The sequence below is a fragment of the Ranitomeya variabilis genome, chromosome 1, assembly GCF_051348905.1.
Source record: "Ranitomeya variabilis isolate aRanVar5 chromosome 1, aRanVar5.hap1, whole genome shotgun sequence".
Taxonomy (NCBI): Eukaryota; Metazoa; Chordata; class Amphibia; order Anura; family Dendrobatidae; genus Ranitomeya; species Ranitomeya variabilis.
In genome coordinates, this window is record NC_135232.1 from 49,930,021 (window position 1) to 49,954,351 (window position 24,331).

Consider the following 24,331-nt stretch of genomic DNA (forward strand, 5'->3'; position numbering starts at 1 on the left):
GTACTGCGCAAGGGCCTGATACCACCAGCGGGTGCCATATTGGAATACCCATCACTTGTCTATTCCAATATGACGTTCGGCTACTTCCGGCGCGGTGGATTGTGGTAGCGACACAATCGCCGGAAGTTGTGACAGAGCCGATTGGCAATTATATATTAGATATATATATATATATTTTTTTTAATAAACGTTTATCATATCAAAGATCTCTTTTTGTTTCTCTGGGATCGTATAGTACCAGATTAATTTGGTTTACATCTTGATGTATTCATTCTGGAGTATGAGCCATGTGCAGAAATCCCGGCACTTCCAGCCTCGGCTGTTATCAGTGAGGTTATTAATGGTCGTCTGATGAAGGTTCTGCCACTGATTGCACTTGGGGAAATCATCAAGATCCGCTGCTGGCAGCTCCTGTGTAATCAAGACCAATGATGTCCAGATGTGCTTGGTGTTGTGTGGATAATGGCCGCAACACTGGTCCCACCACCAAATCAATGTAGCGTTGAGCTGTTAGTGTCCCTGGAATAAAGACAAGAGGGGTCCGGCAACCGTACATTATACCCATCCAGGAGTAGGACTGGTATGATGTTACCTCCTGAAGGCCTCTTCATGGCATTGCCCATGTGGTCTCCAGACCAAGCCACGGCTATCACTGAGTCTAAGAAAAAAGTTTGACTCATTGCTGAAGACAACTCCCTTATGGTATTACGTGATGTAGAAGTATGTGCCTGAATCTTCAGCCTCGAGGACACTAAAAAATGGGCAAGGTTGATGAACATAGTCATATTCTAAAAGAAGAAGGGGCTATGAATTCCATGTGTGCACTGTACGTCACCTCATTGTGTCTTCCAACTTTATTATAGTAATAACGGTGCTGTTTTATGGGTGTTTAAGTCCTTATTCTGTGACCTTTTATCTCCACATTATATATATATATATATATATATATATATATATATATATATATATATATATATATATATATAGAATAGGAGATAACTTGCTGATTGCTGGTTGTCTGATCTCTAGTGATCCTGAGATTGGGGCTCTGAAACTTGAAAACAGGACTCTGCAGCCACATTGTTAATGGGAAGTATAGAGTACAGCGCTCTGCTATTTCTGGCCATCCCATAGACAATGACCAGAGCGGAGGTCAAGAATGTGCATACCCCTGTTCTTAGGGTTTTAGAGCAGCGGTCAGACCTTCAGCGCTCTGCAAGTTACCCCCAATCCCGTGAATAGGTGATAACTTGTGATTTAGCTAGCAACCTTTAAACCTTAAAGAAGTTGTCCACTACTTGGACAACTTCTTCTCGTACCCCTCGCTTGGCCCCCATAAAATAATAAAGCCTATACTCACCATCCGTGCCCGCGTCGTTCCCGTGGTGTCGGCGCTCGCTCTCTTTGGGGATCTGTGCTTTGTTTTGACATGTGACCCCAGCACCCAATCAACGCTGTCGTTACTGTCCCCGCCTTCAGACAAATCAAACATGAAGAGGAAGTCAGAGATCAGGTGCAGCCCGGACTTCCTCTTCATGATCAGCGCTGATTGGTTGCAGGGGTCACATGTTACAACAACCGCACGCGAGCCCCGAGGAGAGTGAGTGCCGACACTGCGGGAACAGCACCAGCACGGGAGGTGAGTATAGGCTTTATTATTTTATCGGGGCCAAACATGTTAATCAAGGAGGAGTTGTCCTAGCAGTGAACAATTCCTTTAAATAAGATGGATATTATGCATAATATATGGTGGATGTAAAAGCATCTATGACAGTATATATATATATATACACACATTTCTATGCAGTCACACAGGATAGGCTTCCTTACATGGATCATGTCATCGATCAGTTATACTTAGATGGTCGGTCATTTCTCTGTCTCCGTGCTCCTTGACATATTTAGTATATTTCCATTAGGGGCTCAGTCTGTCCCATCCTCAACACCTTTACTTCCAGTCTCCATAGCCCGGCATAAGGTTTCCAAGTATTTTCAAGGCTCCTACAAGACAGATTTATGTTGTCAAGTAACATCCTACCCTAAGTCTACGGCACCACTGAGCTCCCTATTTAAAGAGCACCGGACCCCCACCTCCTCAAAAAAACCCAAAGTCTCGTTATAGCCTATCCCACCATCTCTTAATTATTCCATATTTACGAGGTCTTGTTTCTCCTTGAGAAGATTAGCATCTGGCACAGGGCGTCTTACAGGCTGGACAATGCTCCTTGGGAAAAAGTATAGCAAATTAGCTCCCCTCCGGAAGGAAGCGGTCTCTCTAGTGCCACCTGCAGGAGCACTCGCTCAGCTTTTTCCATAACTCCAATAGAAATGACCTGTAGCCACCTGTCCTTTTTTTCTCTGACCGGATGTGGAGGCCGGCATCTACTTCACCAGGTGGTCCATGAGTTGGGGGATGTCCATTCTTGACGTATCAGTCACTTTTAATAAATCTTGTGGAATTAGGAATAATCCCGTTCAGGCTACATTCCCACAATGAGTTTTTGGTCAGTTTTTTAAGCAGCATATTTTCGGAAAAAAAACTATTTTACTTAATGGGTGCAAAAAAGGTGCAGAAAATCTGCAACATCAGAAGCTCATTGTGGGAACATAGCCTGAGATTAGTATAACACACAGCAATTTTTTGCTTTTAAAACGATCAATTTCATATTTTTTTTAATATATAGTTTTTACTTTTCAAAACCGTACTTTTTTATATTTTTACTATTTCACTGTACTTAATATATTTTTAGCCTAATAAAAGTATGTAATGTTTTTGCTTTAATTTTCTCATATTTTTTAGATTTTTTTTTTATTTTAAAATAATCAATTTCCCATTTTTTCACTATATATTTCAAACTTTTCTTACTTTTAGTTACTTTTTATATTTTTACTATCTTATTTTATACATTTTTAGTTTAATAAATGTTTGTAATTTTTTTGTTATATTTTTCTCATGTTTATTTTCCGATTTTTTTGCTTTTAACATGATCAATTTCCCATTTTTTTAATATATATAGTTAACTTTTTTTTTAAATTTTTACTATTTTATTTTAGATATTCTTAGTTTAATAAATGTTTGCAATTTTTTTGTTTTATTTTTCCCACGTTTACTTTCAGATTTTTTTATTTTAAAACGATCAATTTCCCATTTTTTTAATATATAGTTTTTACTTTTTTTTACTTTTAATTGCCTTTTTATATTTTTACTATTTTATTTTAGATATTTTTAGTTTAATAAATGTAATTTTTTTGTTTTCTTTTTCTCATGTTTATTTTCAGATTTTTTAAAATTTTAAAACGATCAATTAACCATTTTTTTAATATATAGTTTTTACTTTTTGTACTTTTGCCTTTTTATATTTTTACTATTTTTTTTTTTGTTTAATAAATGTGTGTAATTTTTTTGTTTTGTTTTATTTTTCTCATGTTTATTTTCGGAATTTTCGTTGTCAATGAAAACGATCGAAACCCAACCAGAGAGGCATCACCGCCTCTAGAAATTGCCATTTTCAACGCCTAAAGCTTTTTCGGTCGTCTCTTCCAGTCATTTGCGTAAATCTAAGTGATTTTAAAAATGGCTAAAAAAAACTTTGTTCAGCAACAAAAGGTGAGTTTGTTAGTAAATGGCTTTAAAATGAACATGACCAGTGATTTATACCACTAGGGCCTGACAGGGCTGTCAGAAAAAATTGTGTAAAAGTAAGATGTAGGATGTAGTGAGTTGTCAGTGGGTTATTTATCGGCCGCCGCACACAGCCCATGGGCAGATCTGCTGGTATTTTTGTGTTTGGTGACATATAAATCAAAAACCACTGCTAGAATGTAACCTTTTCATGATCAATTGTAGATTCTGAAAAGCCTTTATTCGTATTTACAAATAGTTTCCTACATTTTTTCTAGAGGAAAGATACAATTTTTACTAGACCTTGTTCATGCAATACATAATTTTTGGACATTTTTTTCCAGTCTGTTTATTTTTTTTTTTTATTAAATTTTTTGATATATATATTTTTTTCTTGCAAAATTACAAAATAATCCCAGAACATCTGGTTGTGTCAGACACTTCTACGATAACAATAATTCCAATTCCAAAACAATATTGACATAAGGAATATCTTATCCAGCGTCCTATTCCAAAATGTTGCCATTTTATTAATTTTTAAAAGAAATCCAGTAAGTGACACCAATGTACAACGATTTTCAATATTTACCTTTTTATTTGCTTTAATTTTTTTTTTCGTTTTTGTTAAAACGTAATAAACGTAAATGAGATTAGATTTCAGGTTCCAAAAAAAAAAATATACTAGATGGTGGCCCAATTCTAACGCATCGGGTATTCTACAATATGTATGTATATAGCAGCCACATAGTATATAGCACAGGCCACGTAGTATATAGGAGCCATGTAGTATATAGCAGACAAATACTACGTGGCCTGTGCTATATACTATGTGGCTGCTATATACATACATACATATTGTAGAATACCCGATGCGTTAATACAGGCCACACAATATATAACAGTGGCCACGCAGTATATAACACAGCCCAAATAGTATATAACACAGCCCACGCAGTATATAGCAGCCACGCAGTATATAACACAGGCGATGTAGTATATAACACAGGCGATGTAGTATATAACACAGGCCATGCAGTATATAACAGTGGCCACGTAATATATATTTCAGGCCATGCAGTACATAACACAGCCCACATAGTATCTAACACTGGCCACGTAGTATATAGCAGCCACGTGGTATATAACGCAGCCCAAGCGGTATATAACGCAGCCCACGCGGTATGTAATGCAGCCCACGTAGTATATAGCAGCTCACGTAGTATATAGCAGCCCACGCGGTATAGAACACAGCCACGTAGTATATCACACTGGCCACGTAGTATATAGCAGCCACGCTGTATATAACGCAGCCCACGCGTTATATAACACTGCCCACGTAGTATATAGCAGTGTGGGCACATATCCGTATTAAAAAAAAGATAATTAAAACAAAAAATAGTTATATACTCACCCCCTGGGATCCAGCGAAGCTGTACCTATGCGCGTGGCTGCCGCCATCTTCCGTTCCCAGGATGCATTGCAAAATTACCCAGATGACTTAGCGGTCTCCGATGGAAAAAAACAAACTGATGACAGTTTCTCCAGTTCCTCCTATAAAACAGTCGATCAAAATAGGAACACGCATGGATGGCATCCGAGTGTTGTCGATTCCTTTCACGAACACATAGACTTGCATTGGTTAATTTGATCCAAGTCTAGGACCCAAATTGAACATGTCTCTGTGATTTTGTGCTGATGGCTTGGTCTACAAAAATATACGAGAAAAACTGACGTCTGAATGAGCCCTAAAGTGAAGTTTTTGATAACCTGGTTGGTTTTGCCAGAACATTATTATTATTATTATTAATAATAAATATTTATTATTATAGAACATTATAGATAGAATATTATAGAACATGTATTATTTTTTGTTTATTTATTATTATTTGTTTATGTTTTACTTAGATATAAACATTTATATTAGACTTATAGTTCATACTTTTTTTTTTTATAGCAAAAGCAATGCCTCATTCAGAAGTCTGTTTTTTTCATATACGAGAAAAATCGACCCAATATTTTGATCAGGGTTTGTTCTGAGTGTCATCAATTTTTCTTGTACGATGAGAAACAAAAAGTTTCTCCATCTTCTCAATTTTGACAGTCGGTGAAATTCGGACCGCACTCTGATATTTTCATGGATCCATTGACTTGTATTGCTTATTTCGATCCAATCCTCGGATCAAAGTCGGACAGGTCTGTGCGATTTTGCACGGGCCACTCAGCCTGCGACAAATCACGGACACGGGAATGATCCCATAGATCATCACAGGTATGAGCACTAGCCCTCAAAACTACAGATAACACTTGTACGTGAAAAGCGAAGGTGCGAATGAGCCCTAACAGTTGTTTATTTCTACCTGGATAATTTTTTGTACTTGATAACGATTTGGAGAGGATAATTTTTAGGCCAGTGAATGGTTTTTAGATCAATGCACACGTGTCATATATTTGACCAAGACAATCATATGGATGCCATAATGTGCAACAATTATTACTCATTGTCAGCTAAGGTCTCAAGGCGAGTTTACCCCCAACATGCTGTAAAAAGTCAGATATGGTCGCCACTACAACTCCCACCGGGATTGTCAGCCATCCCTACTAGAATCTCCGAAAGATAAATCGACCAAACTTTGCAGTGACACATTTTTAATTCTACATAGGAAATGATTGTTAAAGTGTTGAATATTTTTGGAAAGCCGTCCCTCGGCAGAAGTGTGACTATCTGTTAGTCAGGAAGCTTTGTCCTGGGCAGCGGGCAGCGCTGACGCCCCGGCCTGTCATAGGGCACTTCTCCAAAGTGTCTGTGAGGTTTGGATGGGGGCGAGGAGGGGGACAGCTCTTCAGGACATGAGAACAAACTGGATTATCCCAGAGCTGTTAAGGACGGCTCAGCTGTCAGTCTGTGTTATCAGAGCCTGTCTCCACACTGCTGGGACTGGACGCTACTGGTGTGTCTAACACAACCCACACACAGATATGTGGACAGAGCGGAGACAGGGGTCACAGGCGGGCCCCCCACCCCGGGGACATTAACCCCTCCACGTCAACATCAGCCCAGTTCTGGTCTGCGATCCGATGGTCCTCACATCTACAAATATTTATGCGGAAAACATTTTGTAGAAATGTTCTGATCAGATGCAGATGACCTAAGTCCATATTTTTGGGTCAGTCTTTGGTCGGTGCGCCCTATGTAATCATTCCTATTCATGTCCCTGCTTATGACGTGTCCAGAAGTCTAATCCATAAACGTAAAGGGGTTGGTCACTTTTGAGGACAATGTTTATTTTTTTTTGTACTTGAATGCATGTATTTTGGTCAGTAATCTAGCTACCAGGGTCAGAGGGGGTGGTCACCCCGGCCCCCGCTCAGAGGGACCCACACACTGCTATGCTACCATTAATTGTGCACAGCGCGCCAATACAGTTAAGTCCGGAGGTAGAGCAGGTCCTGCACACTACCGCTCACGGTTCTGTAGACTGCCGGTCACTTTAAGCCTGCAGTCCACAGAACGGCCGAGGCTCCGATGCACACACAGGATGGCAGACAGTGACATCATCATGTGCGTGCTCCGGCACAATCATAACGCGTTGGTCCGCCCGCCCAAGGCATGTCATCAGGATCCGGCAATAGGCTAATATAAGATTTATTTATTTTAATTAAAACTTGTGGAGACATCATAAATAATGAAACAGTGGGGGCCCTCATACATTATATGGACTACTGTGGGGGCCCTTATAAAGTGTGGGGGCAATTATACAGTGTGGGGGATAATGCAGTAGCTATTTTATAGTTTGGGGGCTAATGTAGGGGACATTATAAAGCTTGGGGGCTAATGCGGCACCATTATACAGTTTGGGGGCTAATGCAAGGGCCATTATACAGTTTGGGGGCTAATGCAGGGCCATTATACAGTTTGGGGGCTAATGCGGGCCCATTATACAGTTTGGGGGCTAATGCGGCGCCATTATACAGTTTGGGGGCTAATGCGGGCCCATTATACAGTTTGGGGGCTAATTCGGGCCCATTATACAGTTTGGGGGCTAATGCAGGGGGCCACTAAACAGTTTGGAGACTAATAGGGGGCCATTATACAGCTTGTGGACTAATGCAGGGGCTATTACACAGTTTGGAGGTCTAGTAGGGGGGCCATTATATAGGTTGTGGACTAATGCTGGGGCCATTATACAGTTTGGGCACTAATGCTGGGGCCATTATACAGTTTGGGCACTAATGCGGGGGCCATTATACAGTTTGGGGGCTAATGCAGGAGTCATTATATAGCTTGTGGACTAATGCAGGGACCATTATACAGTTTGAGCACTAATGCGGGGGCCATTATACAGTTTGGGCACTAATGTGAGGGCCATTATACAGTTGGGGCACTGATGCGGGGGCCATTATACAGTTTGAGGACTAATGCAGGGGCAGTTATACAGCTTGGGGAGTAATAGGGGGGCTACTATACGGTTTGGGGGACTAACGCAGGGGCCATTATACAGCTTGTAAACTAATCCAGGGGCCATTATACAGCTTGTGGAGTAATGCAGGGTAAACTATACACTTTGGGGGCTAATGTGGGGCCATTATACAGCTTGGGAGCTAATGTGGGGGCCATTATACAGTTTGAGGACTAGTGTGTGGCCTACTGTGGGGGCCATTATACAAACTATCTGCCGCTGTGCTCATTAGGCCCCTGATTTTCATTAACAATTTAGCACCGTTTGTCTTCTTTGGCCTCTGTGTGGCGCTGTCTATTGCTGGTCGCAGAAAGGGTTAATTGAGAATCCATCATGATCTAACATGGGATTTATATCTCTTTCTTTTATCTGTCTTTCTCTGAGCTCCTCTCAGATGATTTATGACCACAGACAGCATCATAGTTGAATGTGCTGGAAATAATAGAGCCTGTAAAATCCAAATGGTGCGACAGTTTTAATGAAACCCAATTGCAAAAATGATTTTTTAACCCCAAATACATGCATTTAAAAGAGATCCTGTCATACTTAACCCCTTCATGACCTTGGGATTTTCCGTTTTTCCGTGTTCTTTTTTCGCTCCCCTCCTTCCCAGAGCCATAACTTTTTTATTTTTCCCTCAATATGGCCATGTAAGGGCTTATTTTTTTGCGGGACGAGTTGTACTTTTGAACGACATCATTGGTTTTACCATGACGTGTACTAGAAAACGGGAAAAAAATTCCAAGTGCGGTGAAATTGCAAAAAAAGTGCAGTCCCACACTTGTTTTTTCTTTGGCTTTTTTGCTAGGTTCACTATATGCTAAAACTGACCTGCCATTATGATTCTCCAGGTCATTATGAGTTCATAGACACCTAACATCACTAGGTTCTTTTTTATCTAAGTGGTGAAAAAAAAAATCCAAACTTTGCTTAAAAAAAAAAAAAAATTGCGCCATTTTCCGATACCCGTAGCGTCTCCATTTTTGATGATCTGGGGTCGGGTGAGGGCTTATTTTTTGCATGCCGAGCTGGCGTTTTTAATGATACCATTTCGGTGCAGATATGTTCTTTTGATCGCCCGTTATTGCATTTTAATGCAATGTCACGGCGACCAAAAAACCGTAATTCTGGCATTTTGATTTTTTTTCTCGCTACGCCGTTTAGCGATCAGGTTAATCCTTTTTTTTATTGATAGATTGGGCGATTCTGAATGCGGCGATACCATATATGTGTAGGTTTGTTTTTTTTAATATTGATTTATTTTGAATGGGGCGAAAGGGGGGTGATTTAAACTTTTATATTTTTTTATTTTTTTTCACATTTTTTACTTTTTTTTTTTACTTTTGCCATGTTTCAATAGCCTCCATGGGAGGCTAGAAGCTGGCACAACGCGATCGGCTCTGCTACATAGCAGTGATCATCAGATTGCTGCTATGCAGCAGAAATGCAGGTGTGCTATGAGCGCCGACCACAGGGTGGCGCTCACAGCTACCGGGGATCAGTAACCATAGAGGTCTCAAGGACCTCTATGGTTACTATTCTGAATCATCGCCGACCCCCGATCATGTGACGGGGGTCAGCGATGCGCTCATTTCCGGCCGCCCGGCCGGAGGCGCCGGTTAAATGCCGCTGTCTGCGTTTGACAGCGGCATTTAACTAGTTAATAGCGGCGGGTGAATCGCGATTTCACCCGCCGCTATTGCGGGCACATGTCAGCTGTTCAAAACAGCTGACATGTCCCGGCTTTGATGCGGGCTCACCGCCGGAGCCCTGCATCAAAGCGGGGTTCTGACCTCGGACGTACTATCCCGTCCGAGGTCAAAAAGGGGTTAACCCTCCGTCACATACAATATTCGGACTAACGAGTTCACATACAATGTGCCTGTCAGGCGCCTGCTGGAAAAATACCTATAATATCTAATGTTTGCAATTTCAGTGCTCTAAAAGTGATCAGTGACCTTCATAGGGATGTAATAAGGCTACGTTCACATTTGCGTTGTGCGCCGCAGCGTCGGCGCCGCAGCGCACAACGCAAACAAAAACGCAGCAAAACGCATGCACAACGCTGCGTTTTGCGCCGCATGCGTCGTTTTTTTCATTGAATTTGGACGCAGCAAAAATGCAACTTGCTGCGTCCTCTGCGCCCCGACGCGGGCGCCGCAGCGACGCATGCGGCGCAAAACGCAAGTGCGCCGCATGTCCATGCGCCCCCATGTTAAATATAGGGGCGCATGACGCATGCGGCGCCGCTGCGGCGCCCGACGCTGCGGCGCTGGCCGCAAATGTGAACGTAGCCTCAAAGAGACTACACATAATCAGTTGCAAAAAAAAACATTTACTTAACATAAAACTAATAACTATGAAATACAAACTTTTCAAAACTCCCGCCAAATAGTCCCCAGTTCGACTCTCTCAAAAAAATGTACAAAGAAAATTTTTGAACACAAACTTAATTTTAAGGTACCTTAAGTACTATTAAAAACATATTCAATCAGAAGTAGATGCTGAGGTTTCCCCAGAAAAGTCACACTTGCAGAGCAAATAGCAAGAATTACACACCATTTTTGCATGTGTCAGGCAAATTGCTTTATGACATTTGAGACATTCATAATTTGAAAGCCTTCTGGTTCCGCTTTCTGTTTGGCAGGTGGTTCATCTCCTTCTTTTGTGAGGTGGTGCAGATGGTGACTTTTCACCATCATCTTCTGGGCGGAACCTTTTGAGCTGAACTTGAAGGCGAGAGGGGATACCGATTGTTTTCACGCTTCTCCTGCGTAGCTCTCCAAGTACTAGTTCATGGGCCAATTTTTTCAGATACAATCGTCTACGGAGTGGTTCAAGCTTGTTTTCAAGATAAATCACTTGTGAATTTATACCACCCAAATTCAACATAGCAAAAAATATATGACCATTGGCCAGCGTTTGATGTTTCTGCTGACGTTGAAAGTGGAGCACATCTGATCTGCTGTATCCACACCCCCTTTGGTGGCATTGTAAAATGTAATTATCTCCGTTTTTTTTCTGCCCCAGTCCCAGGATCAATGGCAGCATCATCATGAAGTGTTGATAGAAGAAGTACGATTTTTTTGGCATGTGGTACATAGGAAACTAAAGCCTTTCCATTATGGAATGCAAACATACTGCCGTACTGTTGTCTCTCTTTCACACTTACAAACTGTGGCGGCAGTTGACATTCTGGACTCTATTGTCACATATACCAACCAATATATAGACATTATAAAGGACAAGTACATCTGCAACAGAACCATCAAGCCCACAGATGAAATAGAACTGCGTGCTTTTTTTGGATTACTGTACCTTGCAGGAGCTTATAGGGCAAATAGACAAAGTTTGGAGGAACTTTGGGGTAAAGATGGGGATGGAGTTGAAAAATTTAGCCTTGTTATGTCCATAAACAGATTCAATATTCTAATTCGTTGCCTTCGGTTTGACGACAGAACTACCCGAACCGAACGCAAAACACATGACCGACTTGCTCCAATTCGTGATATACACTCACTGGCCACTTTATTAGGTACACCTGTCCAACTTCTTGTTAACACTTAATTTCTAATCAGCCAATCACATGGCGGCAACTCAGTGCATTTAGGCATGTAGACATGGTCAAGACAATCTCCTGCAGTTCAAACCGAGCATCAGTATGGGGAAGAAAGGTGATTTGAGTGCCTTTGAACGTGGCATGGTTGTTGGTGCCAGAAGGGCTGGTCTGAGTATTTCAGAAACTGCTGATCTACTGGGATTTTCACGCCCAACCATCTCTAGGGTTTACAGAGAATGGTCCGAAAAAGAAAAAAAATCCAGTGAGCGGCAGTTCTGTGGGCGGAAATGCCTTGTTGATGCCAGAGGTCAGAGGAGAATGGGCAGACTGGTTCGAGCTGATAGAAAGGCAACAGTGACTCAAATCGCCACCCGTTACAACCAAGGTAGGCCTAAGAGCATCTCTGAACGCACAGTGCGTCGAACTTTGAGGCAGATGGGCTACAGCAGCAGAAGACCACACCGGGTACCACTCCTTTCAGCTAAGAACAGGAAACTGAGGCTACAATTTGCACAAGCTCATCGAAATTGGACAGTAGAAGATTGGAAAAACGTTGCTTGGTCTGATGAGTCTCGATTTCTGCTGCGACATTCGGATGAAAGGGTCAGAATTTGGCGTAAACAACATGAAATCTTTGGGATGTGGTGGAACGGGAGATTCGCATCAGGGATGTGCAGCCGACAAATCTGCGGCAACTGTGTGATGCCATCATGTCAATATGGACCAAAATCTCTGAGGAATGCTTCCAGCACCTTGTTGAATCTATGCCACGAAGAATTGAGGCAGTTCTGAAGGCAAAAGGGGGTCCAACCCGTTACTAGCATGGTGTACCTAATAAAGTGGCCAGTGAGTGTATATGTCAGTGAGACACATATATATATCTAAATATTTATATTTAAAACAGCTAGATAGCATAAAAGCCAGCTTTTGCTATCTCCTTATCAAACCCAACAGGACATGAGACATGGTTACATACAGTAAACCATTTCATATCCCTTTTTTTTTTTTTTACATATTCCTCACTAATAATGTTAGTAGAGTGTGTGTGCAAAATTTGGGGCTCTAGCTGTTAAAATAAAGGGTTGAATCACGGAAAGAATTGGCGTGGGCTCCCGCGCAATTTTCTCCGCCAGAGTGGGAAAGCCAGTGACTGAGGGCAGATATTAATAGCCAGGAGAGGGTCCATGGTTATTGTCCCCCCTTGCTAAAAACATCTGCCCCCAGCCACCCCAGAAAAGAGCATCTGTAAGATGCGCCTATTCTGGCACTTAGCCTCTCTCTTCCCACTCCCGAGTAGGTAGGATATGGGGTAAAAAAGGGTTAATGTCACCTTGCTAATGTAAGGTGACATTAAGCCTGGTTTATAATGGAGAGATGTCAATAAGACACCAATCCATTATTAATCCAATAGTAATAAAGGGTAATAATAATACACACACATTAAGAATAAAGTATTTTAATGAAATAAATACACACATGGGGTTATAAAATCTTTATTGCACGCTTAATCCACCTGAAGACCCTCGTTCTGTAAAAGAAAAAAGCAACAATATCCCATACTTCTCCGGCGCTCAGTCATGTCCCACGCTGTAAATCCATCTGAAGGGGTTAAATAATTTTACAACAAGTGTGGGAATATTTATGAATATTTTCTCATGCTAGAGTTCATATGAGTTTATGCCAGCAGGGGGCGCATCACCACAAGTCTATGATGCTACTTTCCCCTGCATTCCATTCATTCTCCAGTTTTTACAACCAGGAGCAACAGCTGCATTAGCAGGCTCCTGGTTGTAAATTTATTTAACCCCTTCAGATGGATTTACAGCATTGGACATGACTGCACGCCGGAGAGGTATGGGATATTGTTGCTTTTTTCTTTTTTTTCTTTTACAGAACGAGGGTCTTCAGGTGGATTAAGCATGGAATAAAGATTTTACAACCTCATGTGTGTATTTATTTCACTAAAATACTTTATTCATAATGTGTGTATGTATTATTAACCCTTTACTACTATTGGATTAATAATGGATAGGTGTCTACCACGCCAGATTTCTCCATGATTTAACCCTTTATTTTAACAGCTAGAGCCCCCAAATTTTGCACACACACTGTACTAACATTATTAGTGAGGAATATGTAAAAATATAAAGGATATGAAATGGTTTACTGTATGTAACCATGTCTCATATCCTGTCGGGTTTGATAAGGAGATATTGGAATAATATCATAGTCTATAATTATATGATTTGGTATCCAATTTAAATGGTGATCAGAATTGGAATTGGTCACAAATAATAGTATATAGGGACTCTTTGAGAAGAGATACAAGTACCCCTATGTTTGTTGGTCCATTTGGACGTATAGTGGATGAGTGAGATTTTATTTTGCACTTTGTCACTTTCTCTTATAAGGTAGTTTTATAATATAAGTAAATAAAAGTTATATTTTTCAATATATTCTCTTTGCTGGTAGGTGTTGATAAGGAGATAGCAAAGGCCGGCAATTGAATTACCGGCTTTTCTGCTATCTAGCTCTGTATTAAATATAAATATAAATATATATATATATATATATATATATATATATATATATATATATATATACATATATATACTATATAATTGTCTAAGGGTCACTTCCATCTTTCTGTCCTTCTGTCTGTCTGTCACGGATATTCGTTGGTCGCGGCCTCTGTCTGTCATGGAATCCAAGTCGCTGACGGCCACAGTCCGGCGGAAAAATGGCCGCTCCTTCCTCCCCGCAGTCAGTGCCCACTCCATAATCCTCTCCAGTCTGCCCTCACACAGGGTTAATGGCAGCGGTAACGGACCGCGTTATGCCGCGGTGTAATGCACTCCGTTACCGCTGCTATTAACCCTGTGTCCCCAACTTTCTACTATTCATGCTGCCTATGCGGCATCAATAGTAAAAATATCTAATGTTAAAAATAATTAAAAAAATAAAAAATCGTTATATACTCACCGTCCGTCGGCCCCCGGATCGACAACAGGCCTTTCCTGATCGCGACGCTCCGGTAACCGGTCCATGCTGCGATCTCACGAGATGATGATTTAGCGGTCTCGCGAGACCGCTACGTCATCATCTCGCGAGACCACAATGCACTCTACAGACCAGAGCGCACAAGCAGCGTCGGTAACCGCTTCGCTCCGGAAGGTGAGTATATAACTATTTTTTATTTTATTTCTTTTTTTTAATATCATGCCCACATTGCTATATACTGCGTGGGCTGGGAAATATACTGCGTGGGCTGGGCAATATACTACGTGGGCTGTGCTATATACTACGTGGCTGGGCAATATACTACATGGGCTGTGCTATATACTACGTAGCTGGGCAATATACTACATGACTATACAACGTAGGCTGCGCAATATACTACGTGGCTGGGCAATATACTACGTGGCTGGGCAATATACTACGTGGCTGGGCAATATACTACGTGGACTGCGCAATATACTACGTGGGCTATGCAATATACAACGTGGGCTGCGCAATATACAACATGGGCTGCGCAATATACTACGTGGGCTGCGCAATATACAACGTGGGCTGCGCAATATACAACGTGGGCTGCGCAATATACAACGTGGGCTGCGCAATGTACTACGTGGGCTGCGCAATATACTACGTGGGCTGCGCAATGTACTACTTGGGCTGCGCAATGTACTACGTGGGCTGCGCAATGTACTACGTGGGCTGCGTAATGTACTGTGTGGGCTGTGCTATACACTACGCATACATATTCTAGAATACCCGATGCGTTAGAATCGTGCCACCATCTAGTATATATATATATATGGTATATATATATATATATATATATATATATATATATATATATATATATATATATATATATACCTATTCTATGTGTAGACATTTATTCTATCTACTAGATGGTGGCCCGATTCTAACGCATCGGGTATTCTAGAATATGTATGCGTAGTGTATAGCACAGCCCACGCAGTACATTGCGCAGCCCACGCAGTACATTGCGCAGCCCACGCAGTACATTGCGCAGCCCACGCAGTACATTGCGCAGCCCACGCACTACATTGCGCAGCCCACGCAGTACATTGCGCAGCCAACGCCGTACATTGATCAGCCAACGCAGTACATTGCGCAGCCCACGCAGTACATTGCGCAGCCCACGCAGTACATTGCGCAGCCCACGTAGTAAATTGCGCAGCCCACGTAGTACATTGCGCAGCCCACGTAGTACATTGCGCAGCTCACGTTGTACATTGCGCAACTCACGTTGTACATTGCGCAGCCCACATTGTATATTGCGCAGCCCACGTTGTATATTGCGCAGCCCACGTTGTATATTGCGCAGCCCACATTGTATATTGCGCAGCCCACGTAGTATATTGCACAGCCTACGTAGTATATTGCGCAGTCCACGTAGTATATTGCCCAGCCACGTAGTATATTGCCCAGCCACGAAGTATATTGCGCAGCCCACGTTGTATAGTCACGTAGTATATTGCCCAGCTACGTAGTATATAGCACTGCCCATGTAGTATATTGCCCAGCCAAGTAGTATATAGCACAGCCCATGTAGTATATTGCCCAGCCCACGCAGTATATTGCCCAGCCCACGCAGTATATTGCCCAGCCACGTAGTATATTGCCCAGCCCACGCAGTATATAGCAATGTGGGCATGATATCCCTGTTAAAAAAAGAAATAAAATAAAAAATAGTTATATACTCACCTTCCGGAGCGAAGCGGTTACCGACGCTGCTCGTGCGCTCTGGTCTGTAGAGTGCATTGTGGTCTCGCAAGATGATGACGTAGCGGTCTCGCGAGACCGCTACGTCGTCATCTCGCGAGATCGCAGCATGGACCGGTGTTGTGAATTTGGATTCTGGGCTCCCCCGGTGGCCGCTTGTGGAATTGGACTTGTCATCCTCCTTCCTGTTTCACCTGGTTCCATCAGTAGTGGGTGTCGCTATTTAAGCTCATTTCTCTGGTGGTTTCTTGCCGGTCAACAATGTTATCTGATGCCTCTCAGTGCTTGTTCCTGCTTCTAGACAACTACTAGATAAGTTGGACTTTTGTCCATGTTTTGTTTTGCCTATTTGTTCCAGTTCACAGCTGAAGTTTTGTTACTGTGTCTGGAAAGCTCTCGTTGATCAGGGATTGCTACTCTGGCGTTATGAGTTAATGCCAGAGTTTAAGGTAATCTCTGGATGGTGTTTTGTTAGTGTTTTTCTGCTGACCATGAAAGTATACTATCTGTCTTCTGCTATCTAGTAAGCGGACCTCAAATTTGCTAAGACTATTTTCCTGCTGCGTTTGTTGTTTCATCTGAACTCACCGTCATTATATGTGGGGGGCTACTGTCTTCTTTGGAATATTTCTCTAGAGGTGAGCCAGGTCTTATATTTCCCTCTGCTAGCTATTTAGGTCTTAGGCCAGAGCTGGGCATCTAGCGATAAATAGGTAATGCTACCTGGCTATTTCTAGTTGCGCGGCAGGCTTAGTTCATGGTCAGTATAGTTCCATCTTCCGAGAGCTTGTCCCTCTATAGGCTTGCTATGATCTCTGCCTGCAGAGATCATGACAGTTTGACCGGCCTCTAAAATGTTAAAGACCCAGGTTGAGAAAGGAGAGTTATAAGAAGTCTGCTGGAATTTTTTTTTTTTTTTTTTTTTTCCTCCAGTCTGCCTTGCTGCAGTCTTTTTTCTCTCTCTCCTCCTAATCTCTGTATGGCTCTGTGTGCACCTGACAATAATGGATCTCCAGAGTGTAACTGCGGGTTTGAATAATCTCATCACGAAAGTACAAAATTTACAAGATTTTGTGGTACATGCTCCGGTATCTGAGCCGAGAATTCCTTTGCCGGAGTTCTTCACAGGGAATAGAGCTAGCTTCCAGAATTTCCGAAATAATTGTAAGCTTTATTTGTCCCTGAAGTCTCGTTCAGCTGGAGACCCTGCTCAGCAGGTTAGGATTGTGATTTCCTTGCTCAGGGGTGACCCTCAAGATTGGGCCTTCTCATTGCCAGCAGGGGATCCTGCGTTACGCGATGTGGATGCGTTTTTTCTGGCCTTGGGCTTGCTTTATGAGGAACCTCATTTGGAACTTCAGGCAGAAAAAACTTTGATGGCACTATCTCAGGGGCAAGACGAAGCTGAAGTTTTCTGCCAAAAATTCCGTAAATGGTCTGTGCTTACTCAGTGGAATGAGTGCGCCTTGGCGGCAGTTTTCAGAGAAGGTCTCTCTGATGCTGTTAAGGATGTTATGGTGGGGTTCCCTGTGCCTGCAGGTCTGAATGAGTCCATGACAATGGCTATTCAGATTGATAGGCGTCTGCGGGAGCGCAAACCGGTGCACCATCTGGCGGTGTCTATGGAAAAGACGCCAGAAAGTATGCAGTGTGATAGAATTCTGTCCAGGAGCGAGCGACAGAATTTTAGACGGAAGAATGGATTGTGTTTCTATTGTGGGGATTCTACTCATGTTATATCAGCATGCTCTAGGCGTACAAAGAAGCTTGATAAGTCTGTTTCCATTGGCACCATTCAGTCTAAGTTTATTTTGTCTGTAACCCTGATTTGCTCTTTGTCATCCATTGCCACGGACGCCTATGTTGACTCTGGCGCCGCTCTGAGTCTTATGGATTGGTCCTTTGCCAATCGTTGTGGTTTTGATTTAGAGCCTTTGGAGACTCTTATTCCTCTGAAGGGGATTGACTCCACCCCATTGGCTAATAATAAACCACAATACTGGACACAAGTTACCATGCGTATCTATCCGGATCACCAGGAGATTATTCGTTTCCTGGTGCTGTATAATTTACATGACGATTTGGTACTGGGATTGCCATGGTTGCAGTCTCACAACCCAGTCTTGGACTGGAGAGCAATGTCTGTGTTGAGCTGGGGATGTAAGGGTATTCATGGGGACTTACCTTTGGTTTCTATTTCGTCGTCCATTCCCTCTGAAGTCCCTGAGTTCCTCTCTGATTATCAAGACGTCTTTGACGAACCCAAGCTTGGGTCGTTACCTCCGCACCGTGAGTGCGATTGTGCCATAGATTTGATACCGGGTTGTAAATATCCAAAGGGTCGTTTGTTTAATCTGTCTGTGCCGGAACATGCTGCTATGCGGGAATATATAAAGGAGTCTTTGGAAAAGGGACATATTCGTCCATCTTCTTCTCCCTTGGGAGCTGGGTTTTTCTTTGTCTCAAAAAAAGACGGCTCTTTGAGACCATGTATTGATTATCGGCTTCTGAATAAGATCACTGTTAAGTATCAATACCCATTGCCATTGCTTACTGATTTGTTTGCTCGTATAGAAGGTGCTAAGTGGTTCTCTAAAATTGATCTTCGTGGGGCGTATAATTTGGTGCGGATCAGGCAGGGGGATGAGTGGAAGACCGCATTTAATACGCCCGAGGGCCACTTTGAGTATTTGGTCATCCCGGAATTTTTGGTACCAGGGATTTGGTGGCAAGATCCTTCTGGTGGCCTTCCCTGTCACGAGATGTGCGAGTCTTTGTGCAGTCATGTGACGTTTGTGCTCGGGCCAAGTCTTGTAGTTCTCGGGCTAGCGGACTGCTGTTGCCCTTGCCTATTCCTAAGAGGCCTTGGACACACATCTCGATGGATTTTATTTCAGATCTGCCTGTTTCCCAGAAGATGTCTGTCATCTGGGTGGTCTGTGACCGTTTCTCTAAAATGGTCCATTTGGTTCCTCTGCCCAAGTTGCCTTCTTCTTCTGAGTTGGTTCCTCTGTTTTTTCAGAATGTTGTCCGATTGCACGGTATTCCTGAGAATATTGTTTCTGACAGAGGTACCCAATTTGTGTCTAGATTTTGGCGGGCATTCTGTGCTAGGATGGGCATAGATTTGTCTTTTTCATCTGCTTTTCACCCTCAGACTAATGGCCAGACCGAGCGGACTAATCAGACCCTTGAGACATATCTGAGGTGTTTTGTCTCTGCTGACCAGGATGATTGGGTTGCTTTTTTGCCATTGGCAGAGTTCGCCCTCAATAATCGGGCCAGCTCTTCCACCTTGGTGTCCCCGTTTTTCTGTAATTCGGGGTTTCACCCTCGATTTTCCTCCGGTCAGGTGGAATCCTCGGATTGTCCTGGAGTGGATGCGGTGGTGGAGAGATTGCATCACATCTGGGGGCAGGTTATGGACAATTTGAAGTTGTCCCAGGAGAAGACTCAGCGTTTTGCCAACCGTCATCGTCGTGTTGGTTCTCGGCTTTGTGTTGGAGATTTGGTGTGGTTGTCTTCTCGTTTTGTCCCTATGAGGGTCTCTTCTCCTAAGTTTAAACCTCGGTTCATCGGCCCTTATAGAATATTGGAGATTCTTAATCCTGTTTCTTTCCGTTTGGACCTCCCTGCGTCCTTTTCCATTCATAACGTTTTTCATCGGTCGTTATTGCGCAGGTATGAGGTACCTGTTGTACCTTCAGTTGAGCCTCCTGCTCCGGTGTTGGTTGAGGGTGAGTTGGAGTACGTTGTGGAGAAAATTTTGGACTCTCGTGTTTCCAGACGGAGACTCCAGTATCTGGTCAACTGGAAGGGTTACGGCCAGGAGGATAATTCTTGGGTCAATGCATCTGATGTTCATGCTTCTGATCTTGTTCGTGCCTTCCATAGGGCTCATCCTGGTCGCCCTGGTGGATCTGGTGAGGGTTCGGTGCCCCCTCCTTGAGGGGGGGGTACTGTTGTGAATTTGGATTCTGGGCTCCCCCGGTGGCCGCTTGTGGAATTGGACTTGTCATCCTCCTTCCTGTTTCACCTGGTTCCATCAGTAGTGGGTGTCGCTATTTAAGCTCATTTCTCTGGTGGTTTCTTGCCGGTCAACAATGTTATCTGATGCCTCTCAGTGCTTGTTCCTGCTTCTAGACAACTACTAGATAAGTTGGACTTTTGTCCATGTTTTGTTTTGCCTATTTGTTCCAGTTCACAGCTGAAGTTTTGTTACTGTGTCTGGAAAGCTCTCGTTGATCAGGGATTGCTACTCTGGCGTTATGAGTTAATGCCAGAGTTTAAGGTAATCTCTGGATGGTGTTTTGTTAGTGTTTTTCTGCTGACCATGAAAGTATACTATCTGTCTTCTGCTATCTAGTAAGCGGACCTCAAATTTGCTAAGACTATTTTCCTGCTGCGTTTGTTGTTTCATCTGAACTCACCGTCATTATATGTGGGGGGCTACTGTCTTCTTTGGAATATTTCTCTAGAGGTGAGCCAGGTCTTATATTTCCCTCTGCTAGCTATTTAGGTCTTAGGCCAGAGCTGGGCATCTAGCGATAAATAGGTAATGCTACCTGGCTATTTCTAGTTGCGCGGCAGGCTTAGTTCATGGTCAGTATAGTTCCATCTTCCGAGAGCTTGTCCCTCTATAGGCTTGCTATGATCTCTGCCTGCAGAGATCATGACAGACCGGTTACCGGAGCGTCGCGAGCAGGAAAGGCCTGTTGTCGATCCGGGGGCCGACGGACGGTGAGTATATAACGATTTTTTTTTTTTTTTAATTATTTTTAACATTAGATCGTTTTACTATTCATGCTGCATAGGAAGCATGAATAGTAGAAAGTTAGTCACACAGGGTTAATAGCAGCGGTAACACCGTGGCATAACGGGGTCCGTTATACTGTGCGTGGGGCCATTATACTGTGTGGGGGCCATTATACTGTGTGGAGGTCTGTATGGGGGCCATTATACTGTGTGGAGGGCTGTGTGGGGGCCATTATACTGTGTGGAGGTCTGTATAGAGGCCATTATACTGTGTGGGGGCCATTTTACTGTGTGGGGGCCATTATACTGTGTGTGTGGGGCCTTTATACTTTGTGGAGGGCTGTGTGGGGGCAATTTTACTGTGTGGAGGCCATTATCTTGTTGAGGGCCTTATACTTTGTGGAGGCCATTATACTGTGTGGATAACTGTGGCAACCATCATACTGTGTTGTAGGACTGTGGGGGCTGTCATACTGTGTTGTAGGACTGTGGGGGCTGTCATACTGTGTTGTAGGACTGTGGGGGCTGTCATACTGTGTTGTAGGACTGTGGGGACTGTCATACTGTGTTGTAGGACTGTGGGGGCTGTCATACTGTGTTGTAGGACTGTGGGGGCTGTCATACTGTGTCGCAGGACTGTGGGGGCTGTCCTACTTTATTGGGGTCAATGTGGTATCTCATAATGAGTGTGGGGGAACTGTAGGGACAACACTAAGTAGGGGGCACTATCATACTTTGCCGGGGTGGGTTACTGTCGGGTCATCTTACTGTGTGTGTGGAGCAATTCACTGTCGTGGTACCATGCTTTGTTTGGGGGCATATTCAGTGACATCATACCTTATGAGGGCAATGAAAGGGATAGTGTACTGGATGAAAACACTAAGGGGCTTCAATAAGGGCAAAATAATTTTGTAAGTGCCACATTACATGTGCTTCTCTCTGTCTTTAAAAGTTGGAAGATAATCCCTTATGTAACCAGTGGCGTATCCAGGGGGGGGGAAGCCGGGGCATGTGCCCCGGGTGCAGCTGACAGGAGGGCGCAAGCAGGCCGCCTGATGATGCGGCGGTCCAAGGAGGCTCCTCGTCCTGTACTGAGCGGTCACATGGTACCCCTCATTACAGTAATGAATATGCGGCTCCACCTCCCATAGGGGTGGAGCCACATTTTCATTACTGTAATGAGCAGTAACAGTGACCGCTCAGTACAGGAAGAAGCTGCCGGCGCCGGCGAAGCAGGGACTGCACCGCGCCAGTAGCAGGTGAGTATAACGGGGAGGGGAGCGCAGCGCGATATTCACCTGCTCCTCGTTCCGGCGCCACTCCATATTCAGCAGTGTCGCTGAGGTCAGAGGGTGCGGTGACGTAGTTAGTGCGCGCCCTCTGCCTGAATGTCAGTGCTGAAGATGGAACGGCGGCTGGAACGAGGAGCAGGTGAATATTGAAAGTGCCGGGGGCCTGAGCGACGGAGAGGTGAGTATGTGATTTTTTTTTTTTATCGCAGCAACAGCAAATGGGGCAAGTGTCTGTATGGAGCATCTTATGGGGCCATAACGTTTATGCAGCACTATAATGGGGCAAGTGTCTGTATGGGGCCATAATCAACGTTTGTGCAGCACTATATGGGGCAAGTGTCTGTATGGGGCCATAATTAAAGTTTGTGCAGCACTATATGGGGCAAATATCTTTATGGAGCATCTTATGGGGCCATAATCAACGTTTCTGCAGCACTATATGGTGCAAATATCTTTATGGAGCATCTTATGGGGCCATTATTAACCTTTATGCAGGATTATATGGGGCTCCTGATTCAATATGGATATTCAAAAACACTTAACCTACTGATGTCTCAATTAATTTTACTTTTATTGGTATCTATTTTAACATTATGGGGATTCAGGAATGTACCTTGGATTGGTCACACAGTTTCAGTAGAGTTATGGTTCAAATGGGGGAGGTGCGCCAAACTGATCCTTTGCCCCGGGTGCAGGAACGGCTAGATACACCTCTGTATGTATCTGTGCCTATGTGCCATCTACTCCGACAATTTTTTTTTTCCCTTTGGAGGGGGGGGGGGGGGGGGGTTGTGGGACAATTAGGACTCCTGCTCTGTGGCCCCATGACATCTGTGTGCTGTGTCTCTAATATACAATGCTGTCTTATATCCACTTCCCCCTTATATACAGTACCACGCCCTCCTTTACACAGTGCCATTTCTACATCGGTAGGAGATCAGATGAAGAGGAATGATGGTAAATTATTGTGCATGGCGCCGATGTTCAGCGTTCCCCTAATTTCGTGTCTTTCTTAATAATAATGTGGATCTCGCTTTATGAGACAATGGAGGTCATTCACGTCTTATAAGGCATTTCTGTTATTTTCTGAATGAAGCGGAGTAATTACCTCTGGGTCATAATTATTAAAGGGAACCTGGAGGAGGAATTGTCGGCTTAATGCGTTCTGCGCTAATTAAATAAGTCATGGGAAGAAGTGGAGATCACAGCACCCCTCCTCACCGAATCAGGTTTTGTCACCCAGGCTTGACGATTGTTTATCCGTTCATTTTCTATTGAACTTATGTTGCCAACAGAACTATTCTGGAGTCTGGTATTATGTCACAAGGCAAAAGTAGTGACATCACTATGACATCACCTATTGTGACTGGTGGATCCCGTGTCATCTACTGCATACACAACTATTAGCTTTCATTTTAATTCTGCCTGTAATGATAATGAGACTGCTGATAATGAGACTACCCCATCTGAGAGCAGCATAATGTAGGGGCAGAGACCCTGATTCCAGCAATGTGTCGCTTACTGAGCTGCTTACTGCAGTTCTGATAAAACTCCTGTTTTATCTGCTGCAGATGCAGCAGTTAGAGAATGCTGAGCTCTGTATAACCCCGCCCAGAGCACTGATTGGTAGCTTTCTGTGTACACTGTGCATAGGCAGAAAGCTGCCAATCAGTGATGGGGGTGGGGCTGGACTACATGACAGCAGGTTTACTAGTTCTCTAGTGATAATCTCTGTCATGATCTCTGCAGGCAGAGATCATAGCAAGCCTATAGAGGGACAAGCTCTCGGAAGATGGAACTATACTGACCATGAACTAAGCCTGCCGCGCAACTAGAAATAGCCAGGTAGCATTTCCTATTTATCGCTAGATGCCCAGCTCTGGCCTAAGAC

The 24,331-nt window shown here is 43.4% G+C and overlaps 1 long non-coding RNA gene across 2 annotated transcripts; it reads right to left on the reverse strand.

Annotated features, from left to right (window-relative positions):
• Positions 1–23,678, reverse strand: LOC143793694 (uncharacterized). 2 transcript variants are annotated; one of them, XR_013220202.1, is made up of 4 exons: positions 23,549–23,678; positions 1,831–2,001; positions 593–751; positions 1–519 (listed from the first exon to the last, which is right to left on the reverse strand). It is a non-coding gene; the product is annotated as an uncharacterized LOC143793694 (long non-coding RNA). The 2 variants fall into 2 exon arrangements; XR_013220201.1 differs by lacking the exon at positions 593–751.
• Between the last annotated feature and the right edge of the window lie 653 nt (positions 23,679–24,331).